Consider the following 16,291-nt stretch of genomic DNA (forward strand, 5'->3'; position numbering starts at 1 on the left):
TATTTTCTGCTATTAACCCTTGCAAAAATGGGAAATTTGGGGGGAAATACACATTTTAATGAAAAAAATTTTTTTTTTTACATATGCAAAAGTCGTGAAACCCCTGTGGGGTATTAAGGCTCACTTTATTCCTTGTTACGTTCCCCAAGGGGTCTAGTTTCCAAAATGGTATGCCATGTGTTTTTTTTTTTGCTGTTCTGGCACCATAGGGGCTTCCTAAATGCAACATGCCCCCCGAGCAAAATTTGCTCTCAAAAAGCCAAATATGACTCCTTCTCTTCTGAGCATTGTAGTTCGCCCGAAGTGCACTTCAGGTCAACTTATGGGGTACCTCCATACTCATAAGAGATGGGGTTACAAATTTTGGGGGGTATTTTCTGCTATTAACCCTTGCAAAAATGGGAAATTTGGGGGGAAACACACATTTTAGTGAAAAAAATATATATATTTTTTTACATATGCAAAAGTCGTGAAACCCCTGTGGGGTATTAAGGCTCACTTTATTCCTTGTTACGTTCCTCAAGGGGTCTAGTTTCCAAAATGGTATGCCATGTGTTTTTTTTTGCTGTTCTGGCACCATAGGGGCTTCCTAAATGTGACATGCCCCCCAAAAACCATTTCAGAAAAACTCACTCTCCAAAATGCCACTGTCGCTCCTTCCCTTATGAGCCATCTACCGCGCCCGCCGAACACTTGACATACACATATGAGGTATTTCCTTACTCGAGAGAAATTGGGTTACACATTTTAAGAAAATTTCTCTCTTTTTACCCCTTGTAAAAATGCAAAAACTGGGTTTACAAGAACATGCGAGTGTAAAAAATGAAGATTTTGAATTTTCTCCTTCAACTTGCGGCTATTCCTGTGAAACACCAAAAGGGTTAACATACCTTTTGAATGTCATTTTGAATACTTTGAGGGGTGCAGTTTTTATAATGGTGTCATTTATGGGGTATTTCTAATAAGAAGGCCCCTCAAATCCACTTCTAAACAGAACTGGTCCCTGAAAAAATCTAATTTTGAACATTTTGTGAAAAATTGGAAAATTGCTGCTGTACTTTGAAGCCCTCTAATGTCTTTCAAAAGTAAAAACTTGTCAACTGTATGATGCAAACATAAAGTAGACATATTGTATATGTGAATCAATATATAATTTATTTGGAATATAGATTTTCCTTATAAGCAGAGAGCTTCAAAGTTAAAAAAAATGCTAAATTTTCAATTTTTTCATCAAATTTTGGAATTTTTCACCAAGAAATGATACAAGTATCGACAAAATTTTACTGCTAACATAAAGTAGAATATGTCACGAAAAAACAATCTCGGAATCAGAATGAAAGGTAAAAGCATTCCAGAGTTATTAATACTTGAAGTGACAGTGGTCAGATGTAAAAAAAAATGGCCGGGTCCTTAAGATATATTTGGGCTGGGTCCTTAAGGGGTTAAAGGGGTACTCCGGTGCTTAAGCATCTTATCCCCTATCCAAAGGATAGGGGATAAGATTCCTGATCGCGGGAGTCCCGCCGCTGGGGACCCCCGGGATCATGCACGCGGCACCCCGTTTGTAATCAGTGTCCTGAGCGTGTTCGCACCGGGACTGATTGCCGGCGACGCCCCCTCCCGTAGGCTTGCATTGAGGGGTGGAGCGTGACGTCACACTAGGGCGGAGGCGTGACGTCACACGCCGCCTGCCCTGCGGTTGACCATAATCAGACCCGGAGCGAACACGCTCCAGGTCTGATTACAAACGGGGTACCGCGCGCATGATCCCGGGGGTCCCCAGCGGCGGGACTCCCGCGATCAGGCATCTTATCCCCTATCCTTTGGATAGGGGATAAGATGTTTAAGCACTGGAGTACCCCTTTAAGTTCATTCCACACTCTAGCCTTCTTTTAAATTTTATTGATTAGTGGCTTTAGGCTCAATTTATGATGATTTTCCATATTGCCCGAGATCTGTATATCTAGGTAGGTAAAATGATCTTCTCTATCTATGATTTTTACTCCATAATTCAGGGCTCCCTCCTCCGACCTTAGAAGCAACATTACATATTTTAACCAATTTATTCTCAATCCAGAGTACTCGCCATACTCCTCAATAAGCTCCTCAATAATATTAATATTATTACTATTGTTATTTTGTTATGAATTTTGAAGCAAAGTGGGATGTGTATGCCACTGGTTATGTAGGATTTGCTTTGGATTGAAAACATAAATTTACATTATTTTGCATCTATTATTCTTTTGAATATTAATGGTTTTTTCGTTGGTTATTCGTAAATATCCAAAAATCTCTTATGTGTTTGATACTGTTTGTTTATATTAGATCTCATATTTTCTTCAAGTGCATAATTATACAGTCACATTAGAAGCTGATATACAGATGCAGAGTTCACATGAAACAAATGTCGTTCCTAATATTCATATAGGCTTTCGATAAGGCTGTAGACTGGAGAACCGTAGGGTCAGACTCAGAGTCAGCAATTAAGCTACCCAGCTGGAAGCAGACACTGCAGCTATGGGGACGTCTTGGGGTTGTGCTGCCAGCAAGCAGTTCTGTCTAGACACTGGCGCTGCCTCCTCCTACTTACTCAGGAGCGCGGTGTAACCTACCAAACACGTCACCCTGGTATATTTGGATGACTTTTAATTTACAAAAGAGGTTAAATTAATATGAAGTATACTAATTCCAGCGCTTATTTAAAAACAGATTTTAATTATTCAGAAATATATTAGTTTGTTTAATTAACCTATCATAAAAAACATGGCCATTTCTGTAAACTACAGGCCATAAATGAGAAGTGACAGGGCTGTCTAGATGATGGCCTTGGGCTTGGATGCAGCTCTTGAATTCTTAGCTTTCAGATTTCTTTAAAGCTCTGTATTTAGCCAGGACCACAACAGATGAACAAGAAAGCAAACATTTTGCATATACCCAAGCCACTACTTATTTAGCCCTAAAAATAAGACTAAAGGCTATGTTCACTCTATGTTTAATTGATCCATTGGAGGTATATGTCATTAGCATTGTATACTTCCAATGCATGCCCCCTAACAAATACCACTGTGTAGCCATACAGTGACATAAGTCAGCCACGGAACAAAATGCAAAACCAAAAATAAAACCTATGTTTGTATACTGGTATACTGTACAGTATACTGTTTTGTGGGGGCCCGTTGAGCAGTCATACACAAGAAGGTTGGCCAATCTTGCTACAATTTGTTAGGTTTGACCTGCTTTAATGTAATGTGTATTTCCAGCTTGAGGATGGCTATCGTAAGTACTGTACATGTATGTCTGTATATGTTTGTAGCTATGTGTGCATATGTATTTTGATGTCTATGGTTTTTGACAGGCTTTGTACAAATCAGTGTTGGGGCTTATTCACACTATTTTATGCCCTTCTCATTAGACATTTTTTGCAAAAACATATGGGAGTGACTGGGACATACCAAAAACTCCAGCATGTTATTATTATTACTTATTTATTTAGCGCCCTTGGTTCTAGGGCGTTTTACATTTTGATAAGGGTTACAATACATAAGACAGATGCAGGTACACAGTAAATTACAGAACAATACAGGGAGGGGGCTCTGCCCTGAAGGGTTTACAATCTACAGGTGAATAGTTCCTACTCCTAACACTGATTTTTATAAGGCATTAAAGGGGTTTTCCTACTTCAGACATTTAATGTCTGATGGTTGGGAATCTGATTGCTCGGACTTCCACCAGAGCAGGGGTCCATTGACACTTTTCACATGCATGAATGGGGACTGACAGAAACAGTGCTTCCTTTAATTGACCTTAGTGGGGATCACTATGCAAATCTGTAATGAAACTTTCAATGTACCCCGTCTTCCTGTTTTAATAATTATGGGGGTCCCACTGTCAGACTTTCACCAATGAAACATTTCTGCCATTTTCTGTAGATTTATTGTACAGGGTGGGCCATTTATATGGATACACCTTAATAAAATGGGAATGGTTGGTGATATTAACTTCCTGTTTGTGGCACATTAGTATATGTGAGGGGGGAAACTTTTCAAGATGGGTGGTGACCATGGTGGCCATTTTGAAGTCGACCATTTGAATCCAACTTTTGTTTTTTCAATAGGAAGAGGGTCATGTGACACATAAAACTTATTGGGAATTTCACAAGAAAAACAATGATATGCTTGGTTTTAACGTAACTTTATTCTTTCATGAGTTATTTACAAGTTTCTGACCACTTATAAAATGTGTTCAATGTGCTGCCCATTGTGCTGGATTGTCAATGCAACCCTCTTCTCCCACTCTTCACACACTGATAGCAACACCGCAGGAGAAATGCTAGCACAGGCTTCCAGTATCCATAGTTTCAGGTGCTGCACATCTCGTATCTTCACAGCATAGACAATTGCCTTCAGATGACCCCAAAGATAAAAGTCTAAGGGGGTCAGATCGGTAGACCTCGGGGGCCATTCAACTGGGCCACGACGACCAATCCACTTTCCAGGAAACTGTTCATCTAGGAATGCTCGGACCTGACACACATAATGTGGTTGTGCACCATCTTGCTGGAAAAAGTCAGGGAACATGCCAGCTTCAGTGCATAAAGAGGGAAACACATCATCATGTAGCAATTTCACATATCCAGTGGCCTTGAGGTTTCCATTGATGAAGAATGGCCCCACTATCTTTGTACCCCATATACCACACCATACCATCAATTTTTGTGTTCCAACAGTCTTGGAGGGATCTATCCCATGTTGGTTAGTGTCAGACCAATAGCGGTGGTTTTGTTTGTTAACTTCACCATTCACATAAAAGTTTGCCTCATCACTGAACAAAATCTTCTACTTAAACTGAGGGTCCTGTTCCAATTTTTGTTTTGCCCATTCTGCAGCACCTGAAACTACGGATACTAGAAGCCTGTGCTAGCATTTCTCTTGCGGTGTTGCTATCAGTGTGTGAAGAGTGGGAGAAGAGGGTTGCATTGACAATCCAACACAATGGGCATTGAACACATTTTATAAGTGGTCAGAAACATGTAAATAACTCATGAAATATTAAAGTTACGTTAAAACCAAGCACATCATTGTTTTTCTTGTGAAATTCCCAATAAGTTTGATGTGTCACATGACCCTCTTCCTATTGAAATAACAAAAGTTGGATTCAAAATGGCCAACTTCAAAATGGCCACCATGGTCACCCCCCATCTTGAAAAGTTTCCCCCCCTCACATATACTAATGTGCCACAAACAGGCAGTTAATATCACCAACCATTCCCATTTTATTAAGGTGTATCCATATAAATGGCCCACCCTGTACATTCACTGTATATGTACGGAGGTTTGATGATGTATTAATTGTACTGGGGGGTGGATGGCAGTATTAATTAAATAAGGATCGGATAGTGGCAATGAACTTTATGCCATTGGCAGAATTTTGTGCATGCGGGTGACATGTATTGAATTGTTGGTGGCTAGATTAATGGACAACTAAATAGCGGCATTAACTGCACTGTGGACAGTGACACTTAGTGAGCTCTGTTATTGATTAATAGTTGTCTGGGGAGTAGTTATTGAGCACTGTAGAAGGGTATTATGTAGGATTTGTGTGGCTGTAAAAATTGGGGCAGAAATGTGACTGCTTTATGCATGAATTTTCACTACTGGCGACACTGCAGTGTGACATGCTGCCAGCTAAGTACATTTGCTTAAAGGGGTACTCCACTGGAAAACATTCTTTCCTTCCAGTAATTATCAGCTGCCGTATGAGCCACAGGAAGTTCTTTTTCTTTTTTTAATTTCCTTTCTGTCTGACCACAGTGCTGACACCTCTGTCCATTCTAGGAACTGTCCAGAGTAGGAGCAAATCCCCATAGAAAACCTATCCTGCTCTGGACAATTCCTAAAATGGACAAAGGTGTCAGCAGAGAGCACTGTGGTCAGACCGAAAAGACATTCAAAAAGAAAAGAACTTCCTGTGGATCATAGCAACAGCTGATATGTACTGGAAGGATTACGATTTTTTTAATAGAAGTCATTTACAAATCTTTTTAACTTGATTTAAAAAAATTTTTTCCAGTGGAGTAGCCCTTTAAAGGGGTTGTCCGACTTAAAAAAAATCAATAAATATAGTCTGCTAAATAAGAAAAATAATACAACGTACTTTGTGCCCCTTGCTGAGTCGATTTCTCATGCTCTGGTCCACCCTGATGCTTCTCTGTGTACTTCCCCTGATGAAGCGCTCTCCCTGCTCTGCTGATCATGTTCTGAACACACTGCAGCCTCAGGAATTGGACTCCAAATTGTTCAGATCATCATCGGCAAAGCAGGGAGAGTGCGATATCAGGGGAAGTACACAGAAGCATCATGGTGAACTGGAGGGCTGGCGCAAAAATCAAAAAGGGAAATATAATGTATTTTTTATTATGAGCAGGCTGTATTTTGAGAGGTATTTCAAATCGGAGAACCCCTTTAACATTGTAACTTTGGGGGTATATGATTTTTTTTTCAATAAGATCCAGTGACACCACTTCTCCTAATGCAAATACTGGGAACAATATATCAATGGTTTTCTGTCACCACATTTTTTCAGGAAGAAGAACCCCTAACGGGCAACTCTGGTGGAAAACTATTTTTTTAAATCAACGGGTGCCAGTAAGTTATATAGTTTCGTAAATTACTTCTATTTAAAAATCATAATCCTTCCAGTACTTATCAGTAGCTGTATACTACAGAAGAAGTTCTTTTATTTTTGAATTTCCTTTCTGTCTGAAGGAACTGTCAAGAACAGGAGAGGTTTGCTATGGGGATTTGTTCCTGCTCCGGACAGTTCCTGACATGGACAGAGGTGTCAGCAGAGAGCACTGTGATCAGACAGAAAAGAATTTAAAAAATAACAGAATTTCCTCTGGTGCATACAGCAGCTGATAAGTACTGGAAGGATTAAGATTTTTAAATAGAAGTAATTTACAAATCTGTATAACTTTCTGACACCAGTTGATTTAAAAAATGTTTTCCACTGGAGTACCCCTTTAAGCCATATTCACACAACGGAATTTCCAAGCGGAATTTCGGAATTCCGCAGCAGTAGAGTGCCATTGTTTTCAATGGGATTCTGCTGTACCGCACACACAGCAAAGTTTCTGCGGCAGACGTTTTCAACAGAACATGCTATTTGTGAAATGTCTGTCCATGCTTTTCGGGCGGAAAGTCAGCAAATTTTCCGCCATATGAACATAGCCTTAAAATGACAGCATGTATCAGACAATAGAATAATAAGTTAATGGTTAAAATAACATTCAATAAATGGGGATGCTTAAAGGGGTACTCCTGTGGAAAACTTTTTTCTTTTTTTTTTAATCAACTGGTACCAGAAAGTTAAACAGATTTGTAAATTACTTGTATTAAAAAAATCTTAATCCTTCCAGTACTTATTAGCTGCTGAATACTATAGAGGAAATGGTTTTATTTTTGGAACACAGAGCTCTCTGCTGACATCATGACCACAGTGCTCTCTGCTGACATCTCTGTCCATTTTAAGAACTCTCCCGAGTAGGAGAAAATTCCCTTAGCAAACATACGCTGCTCTGGACAGTTCCTAAAATGGACAGAGATGTCAGCAGAGAGCACTGTGGTCATGATGTCAGCAGAGAGCTCTGTGTTCCAAAAAGAAAACCATTTCCTCTGTAGTATTCAGTAGCTAATAAGTACTGAAAGGATTACGTTTTTTTAATACAAGTAATTTACAAATCTGTTTAACTTTCTGTCACCAGTTGATTTAAAAAAAAAAAAAAAAAATTCCACAGGAGTACCCCTTTAAGGATGCTGCCTATTGTCCTTGGACTCCACTGGTTGCTAGGGATGAATAGCATGGCAACAACAAACAAAAGGGTGTACAGAATATCTGTAGCAACTCATTTGCCTCAAATGATTCATTTATTCGGCTCACAGCCAGACTGACGCGGTACTGATAGCCTAGAAAGGGAGGCCATGGGGGACATTCTCTTGGTTGCCCATAGTAACCAATCACAGCTTAGCTTTCATTATATCAGACCGATATGTGAAATGAAATCTCGGCTCTGAGTGGTTGCTATGGGCAACAAGGAAAACTTTACTATAACACAGCGTGATAAATCTCCCCCATGGATGTGATTTTATCACATTTTCAGAAAAATAAATTTAGTTGCCGAAAATCAAAGAATCCGAAAAAATTTTAGGGGCGGAAAGGCTGAACATATTTCTTCATAGAGTCATAATTCAGATGTGTCGTCCATCTCTTTCCAACTAGCACAGTATTTCCCAACTAGGGTGCCTCCAGCTGTTGCCAAACTACATCTCCCAGCATGCCCGGACAGCCTTTGGCTGTCCGGGCATACTGGGAGTTGTAGTTTTGCAACGTCTGGTTGAGTAACACTGCACTAGTAGTATAAACCATAGAACATGACAAAGCAGATCTCCATGCCAGATGCCCAAAGCGTTTCCAACACATCCTAACCCCGGTGGGGCTTTATAACCCGTTGCTATTATTTATCACACGTTCTGTTCAATAAATTGGTTTTATCGCAGGTACCTAAGGACAGATGAGATTTTGATCATACATAGTATCCACCATTACTTCTGCACAGCTGTGAAACCAGGCAGAGATACAGATTTAACCCCTTCCAGGCCTGACATACTGCATTTCTCATAAGTCCTGCCTCCTAGTACAAAAGCATTTCAATGCAAGGCCTTCAGCATCTGAATACTAAAAAAAAACATAAGAGCATGCCTGCATCGTTTTCTATACCCGACGTATAAAAAAAGAGAATACTCCTTCCAGGAGACAAAGAGTTACATTTCATGTATTGTTAGAAAATAAGCAATAATACAGTAACACACAAACGTATCAATCCTTCACGTTTACATTTTTTATCCCATTTATTTTTTTTTATTTTTTTATGGGCCTAAGTGCATTGTAACGGCAGGATTTATATCAGCCCATGGGTGTGAAGAAACAATAGGGACAACAAAGAAGGAATGAATGATTGGGAATATGGCTGATAAAATAATAAATCACTTATTACAGGTAAATCATCACATTACCACTCAATTATTATTAAGTGCGATGTGTCATTTACATACAGGGATATTTGGAACAAAATCAACCTAACCCTACCTAGCAGTGTGCAAATCCATCTCCAGGGGTGATACATATGATCTGATTATATTGATGTACAATTTAAGATTACATTTAGGTAGATAGATCGATAGATAGAAATTAGATAGATAGATATGAGATAGATAGATAGATATGAGATAGATATCTGCTGCTATAGATAGATAGATAGATATGAGATAGATAGATAGATATGAGATAGATAGATAGATATGAGATAGATAGATATGAGATAGATATCTGCTGCTATAGATAGATAGATATGAGATAGATAGATAGATATGAGATAGATATGAGATAGATAGATAGATAGATAGATATGAGATAGATAGATAGATAGATAGATAGATATGAGATAGATATGAGATAGATAGATAGATAGATAGATAGATAGATATGAGATAGATAGATAGATAGATATGAGATAGATAGATAGATAGATATGAGATAGATAGATAGATCGATAGATAGAAAATAGATAGATAGATAGATATGAGATAGATAGATAGATATATATGAGATAGATAGATAGATAGATATGAGATAGATAGATAGATAGATATGAGATAGATATGAGATAGATAGATAGATAGATATTAGATAGATAGATAGATAGATAGATATGAGATAGATAGATAGATAGATAGATATGAGATAGATAGATAGATAGATAGATAGATAGATAGATCGATAGATAGAAATTAGATAGATAGATAGATATGAGATAGATAGATAGATAGATAGATAGATATGAGATAGATAGATAGATATGAGATAGATAGATAGATAGATAGATATGAGATAGATAGATGGATAGATATGAGATAGATAGATAGATATGAGATAGAAAGATAGATAGATAGATAGATATGAGATAGATAGATAGATAGATATGAAATAGATAGATAGATAGATATGAGATAGATAGATAGATATGAGATAGATAGATACATAGATAGATAGATATGAGATAGATAGATATGAGATAGATAGATAGATAGATATGAGATAGATAGATAGATACATAGATAGATAGATATGAGATAGATAGATAGATAGATAGATAGATAGATAGATAGATATGAGATAGATAGATACATAGATAGATAGATATGAGATAGATAGATATGAGATAGATAGATAGATATGAGATAGATAGATAGATAGATAGATAGATAGATAGATATGAGATAGATAGATAGATAGATATGAGATAGATAGATATGAGATAGATAGATAGAAAGATAGACAGATACATAGATAGATAGATATGAGATAGATAGATAGATAGATATGAGATAGATAGATAGTTATTAGATAGATAGATATGACATAGATAGATAGATATGAGATAGATAGATAGATATGAGATAGATAGATAGATATGAGATAGATAGATAGATAGATAGATAGATATGAGATAGATAGATATGAGATAGATAGATAGATAGATAGATAGATAGATAGATATGAGATAGATAGATAGATAGATATGAGATAGATAGATATGAGATAGATAGATATGAGATAGATAGATAGATATGAGATAGATAGATAGATATGAGATAGATAGATAGATATGAGATAGATAGATAGATAGATAGATAATGATAAAGTCATACATACTTCAGGTAAATCATCCCATTGCCCCGCCATATGCTACCTATCATGCAATCCGGTTATTGTGAAGATTGCGGATGAGTAAAGACGGAACATTTTTCAACACAATGGAAATGACGGCTTTATAAAATTGGATGCCCCATCGTAAGTATAGGGGTGACAAAAAGACACTGCTCCTTACAGTGACAACCACCCCAGTCTGACTATATTACGAATATTGATTTACGTCAATTATTATTAAGTGCATTGTGTCATTTACATACAGGGATATTTGGAACGAAACCAACCTAACCCTACCTAGCAGTGTGCAAACCCATCTCCAGGGGTGATACACATGATATGATTATATTGATGCACCATTTAAGATTACACCTAGATAGATAGATAGATAATGACAAAGTCATACATGATTCACATGTTAAACTGGATCCCTAAGCATGACACCCCCCACCCCAGCAGGTGCCATCATAAAGGCAGGGCTGGGCTCTGTGAGGGACTAACTAAGGGATTATCAAGCTCTTTTTTTTTTTCGGAGCATGCGCCTTTGTTCAAGCATGAGATGATGCTCGCCTTCCTTTGTCTGCTGCTTCTATTTCTCCAAAACGGCCTTATCTGGAATATTCCTAATAGATCCCACATTTCTTTTCATTAACCCCCCTTTTTCCATAGTATCATTAGCGCACAAGTACCCAGTGTAGCTACATACAGTATATTTATATTTGTTATTTATATGAGATAGAAATGAAAGGAACCTCTATACCCATTATAAAATACTAAACTGTAAATAATGAACATATTGGTTAATGCCCAAGCAGGTTGTAAAAGCTGGCACCAGCAGGGCACGTTCATAGCTATCTCCAGAACATCTGGGCTGCATTTCATCCTCATGGAGGAATCCGACCAGAAGAAGTTACATGGATCACTGGCTTTTATATTCGCAGGCCTAATGAAAAGAAATCTGTTTTAAAAATAACCTCTGGCTTTATGTACTAAAGGCAGTAAATCTAAAAAAAAAAAAATGGTCTCTGGAGAGCGATTCATTTCCGGAACCTAGACACAGTGCGGATGATATCCAGCAGGATCCAAAGTCAGGGATTTCATTTAAATGGGTATTTACAGTAATACTAGAGACCTGCAATAGGAGTCGGTATATTATAGAAATGCCGGCATACAAAGGGTTTAATCCGCACGTGTTCAAAAATGGGTGACATTAAAAACACATTATGTCACCTACAAAGTTCCTGCCAATCTTTTATTCTATTACCATTTTCTACGATGCCCTGTTGCCCACAGGGGCCATTTTTGAGCCTTTTCTACCTACTGTTCTAACCCATGCACCCGTCCCCTAGAGCCCATATTACCTTCCTCCGCACAATGTACTGTGACAATTTCTCACATCTGTCAATGTGTAGCACTGGTGCACTGCAGGCATAATGCGCCCCGGGCTGGGGTGGATATGTAAATGCATTGCAGGGATGTCAGACACATATAGTAAGAGTTCACTGTGTCTACAATTATTTCCTATAGAGGATGATGATGATAGTTGTCATTGATATTCATTTATAGTCAAGGCATGCTAAGCACTGCAATGCAGGCAGACAGTGCCCAGGGATTGGGCCAGAGGATGCATTTAGAGGACCTAGGGTAAAAAAAAATAAGGGGCAATTTACATAGAGCAAAGCCAACTGAGTGCCATCCTGGTACCAGAAAGATAGAACCGTCACCTTGGTCAGTAGTCAGATCCATAAGACTGTAACGGTGGCTTATAAATGCTTCCATTGACCATGTACATTAGAACACAAAGTCCTATTATAGTGTAAAATAAATTATGCCGGCTGAAGAATGAGACAAGAATAGAAAAAGGGCTTCGGAATTTAAAAATATACAGATCATTACTCAGATCAGTAGATAGATCAGTGAACGTATGTCTTTTTTCAACCGTACTAACTATGCAACTATGTAACCAGGGTGCCTCCAGCCGTTGCAAAACTACAACTCCCAGCATGCCCGGACAGCCAAAGGCTGTCCGGGCATGCTGGGTGTTGTAGTTTTAGAAAGGCTGGAGGCACCCTGGTTGGGAAATACTGAGATAGATAGGTATAGATAGATCGATAGATAGATGGGTCGATAGATTGGTATAGATAGATAGATCGATGGATAGATAGATTGGTATAGATAGATCGATAGATGGATCAATAGATAGATAGATAGATAGATAGGTATAGATAGATCGATAGATGGATCGATAGATTGGTATAGATAAATAGATCGATAGATGGATCAATAGATAGATAGGTATAGATAGATCGATAGATGGATCGATAGATTGGTATAGATAGATGGATCGATAGATAGATGGATCAATAGATAGGTATAGATAGATCAATAGATGGATCAATAGATAGATAGATAGATATAGATAGATCGATAGATAGATGGATCAATAGATAGATAGATATGTATAGATAGATCGATAGATGGATCAACAGATAGATCGATAGATCGATAGATAGGTATAGATAGATCGATAGATATATGGATCGATAGATAGATATGAGATGGATAGATAGGTATAGATAGATCGATAGATATATGGATCGATAGATAGATATGAGATGGATAGATAGGTATAGATAGATCGATAGATAGATAGATCGATAGATAGGTATAGATAGATAGATATATGGATCCATAGATAGATATGAGATGGATAGATCGATAGATAATGTGACCGGGCAGGTGTCTGGGTACTCCAGTGCTCCAGTGCACACAATGCGGCTGATGACATTCGCCCCATGGTTAGTAGACTAGTAGACCTGGTAATAGACAGTGCTCACCTGACGGGTTTGTCTCCGGCTGCAGCACTTGGGATGCTCTGATGGCTTTGATCAGCTGCAGCTTAGGAGAAGCTGGGGACAGAGCAGGCACCGCCCACTATTACCATAACCCCACCCTCTGGAGCAATGTACTGTACCAGCCGGAACACAAACTCCACCCATGTCACCAAATAGAAGGAGCTGCCAGGGAGAAACCTATCAATCACAGACAGGCTGGAGCTGCAGCTCATAGAGAAGCGTGGAGTTCTCTGCACACAGCAGTGTATAGCTGTGAGTACAGGGACATATCCCTGCCCTGTGTGTGCTCCAGTCTATTCAGTACAATGCCGTCCCCGCCTCCTGCTTGTGAATGAAAGGCTTCTCCCCGCGTCATTGTTTCCCCAACCTGTGGCTGCCCAGCTGTTGCAAAACTACAACTCCCATCAAGCTGACGGCTGTTGGGTGTGATGGGAGTTGTAGTTTTGCAAACAGTTTGGGGACCACAGCTTGGAGAACGTTGCCCTAAATGCCCTAGCAAGTAGGCGTAAGGCTATGTTCTCACAGTGGAAATTTTGCAATTCTACTCAAATTCCATACAGAAAAGCAGACTGCGGATTCGTGCTTTCAAAACTTAAAGGAGTTGTCCAGTATAACAAAACGTATCCCCTATCTGCAGGGTAGAGAATATATGTCAGATCGTGGGGCGTCTGACCACTGGGACCCCCCCCCCCGCGCGCGATTTCCCGCCTGCCGCCCAGGCTGTATGAAGGAATGGAGTGTGACCACCATGGCAGGAAGCAGTGGCCAACTCGCCCCTCACACATGCATCTCTATGGCAGAGGCGGAGATACCCGAACGCTGTATCTCCGGCTCTCCCAAAGAGATATATGGAGGGGGCTTGTTGGCCACCGTTCTGTGCCATAGTCAACACACACTTAACTTCAATGAGGCTCTAAACAGAAATAAAGGGGTACTCCGCCCCAGGACATCTTATCCCCTATCCAAAGGATAGGGGATAAGATGTCAGATCGCGGGGGTCCCGCTGCGGGGGACCCCCGGGATCTCGGCTACAGCACCCCGCTGTCATTACTGCACAGAGCAAACTCGCTCTGTGCGTAATGATGGGCGATACTGGGGACGGAGCATCGTGGCGTCATGGCTCCGCCCCTCGTGACTTCACAGCCCGCACCCTTAATGCAAGTCTATGGGAGGAGGCGTGATGGCCACCACGCCCCCTCCCATAAACTTGTATTGAGGGGGCAGGCCATGATGTAACAAGGGGACGGAGCCGTGACGTCACAATGCCCCGTCCCCTGTATCGCCCGTCATTACGCACAGAGCGAGTTTACTCTGTGCAGTAATGACAGCGGGGTGCTACAGCCCAGATCCTGGGGGTCCCCAGCTGTGGGACCCCCGTGATCTGACATCTTATCCTTTGGATAGGGGATAAGATGTCCAGGGGCAAAGTACCCCTTTAAGCAAAATTTTAAGACATAGAGGGAGATTTATGAAAATCTGTCCAGAGGAAAAGTTGCTGAGTTGCCCATAGCAACCAATCAGATTGTTTCATTAATTTTTGACGAGGCCTCTGAAAAATGAAAGAAGCGATCTGATTGGTTTCTATGGGCAACTCAGCAACTTCTCCTCTTGACAGGTTTTGATAAATCTCTCCCATAATGTTGCGGAATATAGAATGCTTAAAGAGGCACTGTCAGTATGAAAAATGTTTTACATTTTGTAGTACTACTGATAAGATTACTTTTTTAAATAGACATACAGACAGACTACTCTGTATTTTACAGCATACTGGATACTGGCCGTAAAGGGTGTTGGTATCCAGTATAGGAGATCACCATTGCACCACTACAGCCTTCAGCTGTTCCTAAACTACAACTCCCATGACGGGAGTTGTAGTTTTGCAACAGCTGGGGGTACAAACTTTGTAAAACTCTGTTTTAGAGATGTATATTCTCCAGCTGTGTGCCTCATGCGCTTAAAAAACAAAGAATGTGTGGGCATGCTGGGAGTTGTAGTTTTGCAACAGCTAAAGGCAACACTGCTCTAACACAGTGCTTTTTAACCCCTTAAGGACCAGGCCATTTTACACCTTAAGGACCGGAGCGTTTTTTGCAATTCTGACCACTGTCACTTTAAACATTAATAACTCTGGAATGCTTTTAGTTATCATTCTGATTCCGAGATTGTTTTTTCGTGACATATTCTACTTTAACTTAGTGGTAAAATTTTATGGTAACTTGCATCCTTTCTTGGTGAAAAATCCCAAAATTTGATGAAAAAAATGAAAATTTTGCATTTTTCTAACTTTGAAGCTCTCTGCTTGTAAGGAAAATGGATATTCAAAATATATATTTTTTGGGTTCACATATACAATATGTCTACTTTATGTTTGCATCATAAAACTTATGAGTTTTTACTTTTGGAAGACACCAGAGGGCTTCAAAGTTCAGCAGCAATTTTGAAATTTCTCACAAAATTTTCAAACTCACTATTTTTCAGGGACCAGTTCAGTTTTGAAGTGGATTTGAAGGGTCTTCATATTAGAAATACCCCATAAAAGACCCCATTATAAAAACTACACCCCCAAAGTATTCAAAATGACATTCAGTAAGTGTATTAACCCTTTAGGTGTTTCACAGGAATAGCAGCAATATGAAGGAGAAAATTCAAAATCTTCATTTTTTACACTCACA

The 16,291-nt window shown here is 39.4% G+C and overlaps 1 protein-coding gene across 10 annotated transcripts in view; it reads right to left on the reverse strand.

The window, feature by feature from the left end:
- The window catches only part of MAP2 (microtubule associated protein 2), a 249,525-nt gene extending 235,881 nt beyond the window's left edge, over positions 1 to 13,644 (reverse strand). For 4 of the 10 annotated variants that reach the window (XM_056535275.1, XM_056535273.1, XM_056535274.1 and 1 more), the window contains exon 1: positions 13,602 to 13,643. The gene's annotated coding sequence lies outside the window, so the exon portion shown is untranslated. Of the gene's footprint in view, positions 1 to 13,601 lie in introns of all 10 variants that reach the window. The other 6 variants (XM_056535281.1, XM_056535279.1, XM_056535278.1 and 3 more) reach the window with 3 other exon arrangements.
- Positions 13,645 to 16,291: the final 2,647 nt, after the last annotated feature.

This window comes from Hyla sarda, chromosome 8, assembly GCF_029499605.1.
Source record: "Hyla sarda isolate aHylSar1 chromosome 8, aHylSar1.hap1, whole genome shotgun sequence".
Taxonomy (NCBI): domain Eukaryota; kingdom Metazoa; phylum Chordata; class Amphibia; order Anura; family Hylidae; genus Hyla; species Hyla sarda.